Here is a 9558-nt window from a genome sequence, read left to right on the forward strand (position 1 = left end):
AGAACAAAACAAAATGGACAATAACAACTATGAATCATTCCTGAACAGAAGATCTGCCCACACTGTACGCTTAGTAGCAAACACAAACATAAACTCCATTGTTGTTTGTACTGTAGTGTCAGAAAAACACCTATAGTACCATGTTGAGATAAAAAAAAGCCTGCAATAAACCTCAAGTAGACAGAATGTGGGAGGTCTGATTCACTAACAAGGTTAGTAACATAAAGGCTGCAGGGTGCTCAAGTATACTCACTGTACTCAGTGACTGTAGCTTCACCTCTCAATGTTAGCCATTATGCATGCTCCCAGTATAGATTCAATTAGCTTTGTGGTTGAATGAAGACAATAACTGAAATAAAATTGTTCTTGGTAACTTTCCATTAATGCCGAGTTGTATGAAGAACACTGAGTACACATAAACAGGAGTGATGATCTGCAAGCTGCACTTTATAGAGAATTGGGGGACAGGAACAGGGGTCTTTAGGGGGAGATAGCAGGTCAACGGTAGATGCTGTTAAATAATTATGAATTAATTAAAGTGATTAAAGTGAATATATTAGATGAGATTAAATTAGATTAGATTACATTACATTACATTACATTCCCTTTATTGTCATTGTAATAAAAAAATATACAAAGACATTTATGTGTGTTTCTCATATATAAGAGACTTAAAAAAAAAGACTTAATATGTAATAATAAACAGCTTGGGGCGTTCCCGGTGGCACACCTGGTAGAGCGCGTACCATAGAGGCATTGTCCTTGTAAGCGGGCGGCCCGGGTTCGAATCCGACTCAGAGCCCTGTCCCGCATGTCTTCCCCTCTCTCTCCCCCTTTACTCTGCCCTATCAATAAAGCCCAAAAAATGGCCAAAAAATATCTTAAAAAAAAAGATAATAAATAGCTCAAAGGTAAAAGATGAAGTGGTGATGACTGCAAATTACATGTTATTGTCAATTTAGGGTACATACTGCTCTGTCTTTAGTCTGTTTGTCCATGATTTGTGTGACCTGTAGCATTTTCCTGAAGGCAGGAGGGCAAACAGGTGGTTACAGTCTCTGATGACGGCTGAAGCTCTGCCCAGGTGGCGGGTTAGAACATTATGATATGAGAAAATGACAGCATTTGGGCATCTGTTCTTCATCCTACTTGTGCGCATGCAGAGCTCTGTAGTCCAGCTGGACGGCAGTGGGGTGAAGAGGCTGTGTCCGGGGTCGGTCTTTGCAGATGCTTGTAGCTTTGCGGCTGCAGCGGATCTGGTAGATCTCTTCCAGGGATGGGAGCTGTGATCCAATGATCCTTTGGGCTCTTTATGATGCATTGGAGCACTTTTTTGTTCTTGAGGGTGCAGCCCGCGTACTACAATGTAATGCAGTACGTAATGATGTAGTGCAGGGGTGGTCAACCTGTGGCTCCAGAGCCTCGTGTGACTCTTTAGGCCACCTGCTGGGGCTCCCAGTGGCGGAGACAAAAAAAATACATATACATTTTTACATAAAAAATGTAATCAAGCAATGGTGTAGACCAAAAAGTATTCGTATTCTTCAATTGTAAAAAAAAAAAAAAAAAAAGTATATTAATCTTAAATATTTAAAAAGTTTTGACATTTAAGTCAACTAAAATGTGCTTCATAGCTTACGAAAGTCTCCGGCCCGGCGCCTTAACCTTTACGTTTTGCCAACTTTGAGTTTAGTTTTGCGTTTCTCGAGATAGACTAGTTTTCAAAATCTTATTAATACATGCATAATTTGACTATTAATAATATTGGTAGGCTAATTTAGACTTATTAGGCTGTTTAATTTTCTCAATTTTTGCTCAATATAAGATTTGTGGCTCCATTCCGTGATTTTCTCTGGGGTTTTTTTTGGCCAACAGTGGCTCTTTAGTTAGTAAAGGATGCCCACCCCTGATGTAGTGGTAGTTGTGCATCTCAGAAAATGAATCCTCTGAAGGCCTTTCTTGGCCAACACTGTTGTGTTGGTGGATCCTGTCAGGCCGTGGCTGATACGGGATTTGAAACTCAGAAACCCAAACTCGGACAGTCTCCACCCTCTCTCCCACTCTGAGAGTGCGTCTGCAGTCTGGAATCATTTCTTAAGTTTTGTAGGAGTTGGGAACCAGACTGTTGTCTGGGCTCCAGGTCACCAGCCTCTCCACCTCCTCCCTGTGGGCCGTCTCGTTGTTGTTGGCGATCCGGCCAAACACCATGGTGTCGTCTGCAAATGTGATGATGATGTTAGAGTCATCAGCGGGTTTGCAGTCGTGTGTGAAAAGGAAAAAGCCGTGTTTTCATAAGGAATTAAAAACTTTTGACATTTTTTGGAGATTTCTACAAGAATTTTGTTTTTTCAGCGATTTGGATGGCAAGCACTTCTGTTCAGTAATCCTTTGAGAAACCCTCGTTATTGTCAGTATATATAGTGAAGCAGCACATCCTCTGAATGCTCCAAGTCTCTAGTTTATGGTTGTAAAGTTTCATAAGGCTGTGATTATCCTATAATCATATTACACAGTTATATTATATATTATACAGTTAGTTTGTTAGTTAGTTTGTTTCAAGCATACCCCGGCTTACTTTTCATTGTTTGGTACACGGTGCACCATATTTGGCCTCTTTTTTTAAATAATTTTCATTCACATAACTAGAATTTGCACTGTTACAGTGACTAAGCCTCCAGCTGCCAATCTGAGAATCTGCTTCTCAATTTGTGTGGTGTTTTGTCCAGCTGTTTGAGATTAGACAATGATCTAATTGAATTAGATCATCGTCTAATCTTATATACAACACGACCGTTGTCTTGACTGTGTTGTAAATGTGTATACAGCAGTGACCAGCTGTTCTCATGCTCGGAGGAAGGTCGCTCCTTTTTTAACTGCAAATGAAATGAAAATATAAAATTCCTGAGATGTACCTCAGGATTAATCATGCTTCTTTTCCCTCAGGCGATCTGTATGATGGTGATTAACTAGAACGGTTATTCCAATCTATATTTATGGAGCACTGAGGATTTCAAAGGATGTCTACTCTTTTTTACTATCATCATAAAGACAGCTCTTCAAACACCTGTACATGCACTTAAAGGATTATGTAAAAGCAAAGAAAGCACCTCAAAGAAAGCTCCTCGGTGTACGGCTGTATTGAGGAGAAAAAGTACTTTGAGCATGGAAAGTCCTCAGTTCCCAGAATACACCTTTTTATTAGTTTCTTGTTTGTTTTAGATGAGAAACAAAGCTATCAACCACTGATTTGTGTTTGTTCTGTTAAAATCTCATTACCCTCTGCTTTGTTTTCATATTTCTGTTGATTTGTTCATTAAATTTATATCCAAAGCTGCATATTTTACTCCACTGTACAGTGTGACTGATCATTTGAAGTTGCCTCGAAGTTAAATTGTTATTTTCCGTGATGCTGTGTTCCTTTTTATTTTCACATTTGAGCTATTTAATATAACTCTGCAATCACAACCTACAGGGAAAGCATCTTTCACCACTAAACGTTTACAAATGGGGCTTTTTAAACCCTGTCAGGACCGTGAAATAACCCATAATTGTTCCTATTTGGCTCCATTTTCATCCCAATGGGCAGCACAGTTTAGCTCTGAAAACACAGTCATAAGGGTTGGCTGCATCCCCCTCAACTAACAGAAAATCTATACTGGAAGATTCTCCAAAGTGCTGGACAGAGTTGAATTCTAATTACTAATATTTTCACAATGATGCAATTTCTTTAAGTACTCTCACTGTGTATCTAGAAGCACAGCTATGATAATAACAGTGATTAAAAATCAGCAACAATGGTTTGACTGAAGAGTAGAGCAAAGGTGTTCAAACTAATAAATTAGTTCAGTTACAAAGAAATTGGATTCCCCAAAGTACAGAACCAAACACAATGTTTGTTTACAACAACGTCTTCCTGAGTAATGTACATACAATTCAATTGTGCTGATAACAAATGTGATATGTTCTCAACTCAGTTATCTAAAATACATGTTTGATCTGATATTTCATTAGTAACAACACTTTAACTGGAGACCTAATCTGCCTGCCACAGAATAAAGAAACAAACAGGTTGGGTTTCCATAAAGACACCAAAACCTTGAGGAACACCATAGAAAAATCCATGCTGTTATTTGGTATCTAAAACTTTTTTACAGAGGTGGACAGACTGGAATTTCTGGCCTTGAACAGAAAGCATTTTTGGTGAAATCATAATACCTATCATTGATCCGACTTCACTTTGAGCGTCCTGAGTTCTTCCTGAACAGCTACATGTGTTTTTTATGAAGAAAAATGAAGAAATAGCTTTGTAACAGCGATCTAAAAAACTGTTAAATATGCTTTTCTATAGAAATCTTCCTGCGTTTTTAATATGGGAGTCAATGGGGCTGTTGGTGCGTGTTGGTGGCACATCTGTGCGTCCTACGCCCAAACTATAACTCTGACAGCTTTAGGTTTTGGTTTCCATAAAGACACCAAAACCTTGAGGAACACCATAGAAAAATCCATGCTGTTATTTGGTATCTAAAACTTTTTTACAGAGGTGGACAGACTTGAATTTCTGGCCTCGAACAGAAAGCATTTTTGGTGAAACCATAATACCTATCATTGATCCGACTTCACTTTGAGCGTCCTGAGTTCTTCCTGAACAGCTACATGTGTTTTTTGTGAAGAAAAATGAAGAAATAGCTTTGTAAGAGCGATCTAAAAAACTGTTAAATATGCTTTTCTACAGAAATCTTCCTGCGTTTTTAATATGGGGGTCAATGGGGCTGTTGGTGCGTGTTGGTGGCGCATCTGTGTGTCCTACGCCCAAACTATAACTCTGACAGCTTTAGGTTTTGGTTTCCATAAAGACACCAAAACCTTGAGGAACACCACAGAAAAACCCATGCTCTAAAACTTTTTTACAATTTGGAGATTTCTGTAAGATTGGATGCAGGCACTTTTGTTCTGTAAACTGCTTAGAAACCTTAATAGTCTCAGCTTTTCAGTCACACCCAATTTATACATTTCCAAGATTTTTCAATTTTAAATATTCAGTTATCATCTGTAATAACTTTATGTATTTATTTACTTTGGCTACTTAGGGGCAGTGGGAATAAGTTTTCAATACAACGTTGACATTAGATTAGACAGATTTGATTTCATTAATCCCACAATGGGGAAATTTCTTAGTTACAGCCGCAAAATTTCACACAATTTTTAAGATAAGATAAAAAAAACAATCTAAGAAAAGACATTTAACAATATACAAAATATACAATAATAATAATATACTATATACAACTTAGTGCAAATTTAGTGGAGAATGTGCAGAGTGCAGATTATATGCAAAAATGTTCAGATTGTGCTGGTGTTGTACAGTTTTATGGCAGCTGGAATGAATGACCTGCGGAAGCGTTACTCTTGATATGGCTAACTTGAAGCTTTTCTACACATCCACCAGTTGTGGAGTCATGTTTCTGGCCACTGGATGAATGAATGTCCAATAATCACTCACTTTCAGCCATTTATTTGGTCTCTACCAACTCATAAAGGAAAAATCAGGTTGTGGTTCAGACAACTAAACAAAGAAGTGAAAGTGGCTTTTAAGCGCTGCAGATTCAGGCGCTAACTGATCAGAAAAGATTGTTATTATAATACTATCAGTTTTTGAAACATGACACACACCCGTTTACAATACAAAACTCATTACAAAAGCTATGATGCATTTTACCCTGGCTATCACTAGCTTGTTGAATAAAAAGAACCAAAAAGTGAATTTTCAGCTGAGGTACACTCTATTCTTCACTGCCACTCTGTTTCTTTTCCTTTCTCTTTCTTTACCTGCTCCATCACAGGCTTCTTTTAACAGTTTATTAAAGGAGTTTGAGTTGTTGAGGGTTTTCATTATTTGCAGTCTCTTGCTGTTCATTAAAGATTCAGGTCATTCTCTCTTGGGTGAACCACTCCTTTTTGTGCTGCAAGCACATCAAGCACATTGGGGAAAATTGGGACTGAACCTTGTGAAATGAATCAATAGAGAGCAGCACAATGAATGAGCCAGTTTTCACAGTGATGGTGTAATTTTTTCACAGCCAAACATATAATGCTGGAGAATGATTAATTGTGGTAAAAGAGGGTCTCAGGTTCAATCAGTTTTGCTGCTTTGTAGCTTTTCAGTAGACTGTCTGGAGTGTTCTGTACGCCAGTAATTTGTCTTTTTGCTCAGCCCTCCAGTTTTAATATTGAAATCGAGCTCTCCTTTCCTTGAAAGCTGCTCGGCATCTAAAGTGATAAGTTTTGGATTCTGGACTTTTACTCAAAAGTGCGTCTACTAGCTTTTACTGTAAATGATTAAAACACCATTATAACAATGCCTGAGGAAGCCATTCTCTACAATTTATATTAAGAGTCTAAAATGTGTATTGATGTTTTCGTGTACTTTTGTTCCAGGTCTGTTTTTATGGTTTAAAGGAAATCTTGATGTGTTTTTTGTAAAGAAAAATGAAGAAATAGCTTTGTAAGAGCGATCTAAAAAACTGTTAAATATGCTTTTCTACAGAAATCTTCCTGCATTTTTAATATGGGACCCAATGGGGCTGTTGGTGCGTGTTGGTGATGCATCTGTGCGTCGTACGCCCAAACTATAACTCTGACAGCTTTACCAGAGGATTGTGAGGGAGAAGACAAATTTTCCTACGTTACTATGTATAAATTATTTCTGTAGAGTGGAATTTGCGGCCTGGAGCGCAGTTTTCAAATTTATTTTTTGACAATTTTTTTCTCTCCCTCTACACTCTTGCGATGATGTCACATACTGTGACACGAACATTCCGTGCAATACACACCCATTATAATCTCAGAATTTCTCCAAAAAGGATCATGGTCATTGAACAGGGATTGATAAAAAACTATATGACCTATCGAAACATGGATTAATACACCGATACACAAGACTTGTGTCTACTGTTTAAAGTTTAAATGGAGTCTCTAGGTGAAATTATGCCGGAGAAGTAGACATTTGAAAATCTCCAATTATTGATCTTTTTCGCTCATTTTTTTCCGTCCGTCCCATTCATTTCAATGCAAAATTTTGGGCAGTTATTCGCGAAAAAATTCGTATTCCATAGAGAAAAGTAATAGCACATCGATGCCGATCAAACCGCACGTTTTGATATATAATTTGTCCTGCAACTCTTCAAGTTGTAGGACTAAATTGCGTCCGAAAGAGGAAGAAGAAAAAATCCACAGTATAACAGTAGTGCTCGGTGCGATTTCCCCGTGGCCCTAATTATTAATAAAGTTTTATGTTTGAGAAAGTAGCTCTCCGGGTACATTTGCAGAGTGAAAAATCGTTGCACAATACACATAAAAAAGGTCTTTTTTCATTCTAGCTCAAAACATTACTATATCAGTCACCATACTGGTTTTCGATAATTTTTTCCCCTCTAAAATCAGTAAAAAAAAATTTCTCAAAAATCCCATATCAGCCAGGCTCTAATTTCGAAACCAAAGCAATATTTAGATTCATATTACAATATCATGTCAACAGTCTGCCCAGCCCTATGAAGAAGATTAGATTAAATTAGATTTTATTTGTCATTGCACAGAAATACAACGAAATTCAATGCACTCAGGTACTGGACTGGAAAAAAAGCATAATAAATAGTAAATGACAAGATACATTCTTATCATCTCATCTCAATAAATAGTAAATAGAAAAGATACATTCTCATTCTCTCAGCACTTCGTATATTCATGTCATTCATTCACTGTACCATCAACTTAGTGCCATTGTATGCATTAAAACAATACTGTAATTATATAGCAGGATAACTGTTCATGAATCTTGTGGTGCGTGTTCTGATGGATGGAGAAACCGTGTTTTTTCTTTCTCCGCAGCTCTATAATGTGTTGAAGTGTGAAGTCATTGTGTTCCCATTAGATCATGACCTTAACATTCGTTTCCTCCTTCCGAACAAATAATAACACACATCAACATCCCTGTCGTCTCTCCTTAACTCGCCCGTACTTGTTGTCTGGGTGTCTGTGGTCCTGACAGACAAATAGCACCGTTCTTGTTTCTGTGGGCTTCATTTCAACTGAGATTTCTCACCTGTTGTCAAAGCAGAGCTCCCTCTCAGTTACCTAGGCAGCAGCTCTTTAGACAAGCAGACTACAGGCAGTGTTGAGTCTATAGACACTTTTAAAAAAGGACTAAAAACATTCCTTTTTAGCAAAACCTTTGGTTCCTCCCATCTAGATGGTTTTTAGATTATGTTTTCTGTTTCTAGCTGTTTTTTCCCCCTTTTTTTTAATCCTTTTTATAATTAGACTGTTATGCTTTTAACCTGTAGCACTTTGAGATTTCCTGTAATGTAAAGTGCATTACAAATAAAATGTATTATTATTATTATTATTGAAGCAAAAAGCCACTAAAAGTGTTGATAACACTTTACAATAACCAACTAAGTGATGTTTATAGATGGTTTATAAACAATTATTAACCATTTACAAAGTGCTATACATATTTAATCTTTAAATGTTTTCAACCAATTTCTCAAAGGTATGTGAATCATTTAAAAATCATTAACATACTTAATATGCTGTTAAAAATGTTAAAATGAGTGCAACTAAAACTATTAATAAACTATTAATTATAATTTTTTATGGTAAAGTAACTATAAACTTACATTAATATACCATCTATTTGTCATTTATAAATTATTTAGTTAGTTAAACATTAATACATTACGTATTTACCATTCTAAAAGGCCTATATACAGTTTATAAATGATGATTAAACATTAATAAACTATCTGTTTACCATTTATAAATGAGGGTTATTGTAAAGTGTTACCAAAGTGTTTATCTGTCTGTCCAAATATGGCGTTGTGTTTTATCTGATAGACTTTTAAGCTCTCATAAACCTGCTCCTCTCAATATAACACCAAGTGTTCGACATGATTAATAATTTCACCTGGCTGAATGTGTGGCTCCCTCAGGAAATTAATCTTCAGATTAGAAAATGTAACAACGATGATGAAAAACGGTCTGGGAGAAGCCGCAAGAGATTCCTGAGCTACTATTTACCATCCTGGTTAAAACCTCCTGCTTGGCCATAAACTGTAAGTGTGATAGAGTCTAAAAATTAATTTTAATGTCACTCTGACATGGCCATTATTTCCCTGCCAGTGCCTGCTGGTAAGAAGGGTTGTTTAGACCAGTAGTTCTCAACCTTGGGGTCGGGACCCCAATTGGGGTCGCGAGATGATTTCTGGGGGTCGCCAAATCATTCTGGAAGTCAGCTCTGTCTCCACTGTGTTAAAGTGTTCATGTGTTAATGTGTTTTAGTCTTTTTGGTAACTTAATGTCTTTTTTTTTTTGTCATATTGTGTCTTTTTGTGTCTTTTTTTGATCATTTTGTGGTCAATTTGTGTCTTTTTTAGTAATTTTGTTTCCTTTTTTTGGTCATTTTCTGTCCTTTTTTAGTCTTTTTCTGTCTTTTTGGTCATTTTGTTTCTTTTTTTGGTAATTTTCTGTCTTTTTTTGGTCATATTGTCTCTTTTCTGGTAG

Source organism: Centropristis striata, chromosome 11 (genome assembly GCF_030273125.1).
Source record: "Centropristis striata isolate RG_2023a ecotype Rhode Island chromosome 11, C.striata_1.0, whole genome shotgun sequence".
Taxonomy (NCBI): domain Eukaryota; kingdom Metazoa; phylum Chordata; class Actinopteri; order Perciformes; family Serranidae; genus Centropristis; species Centropristis striata.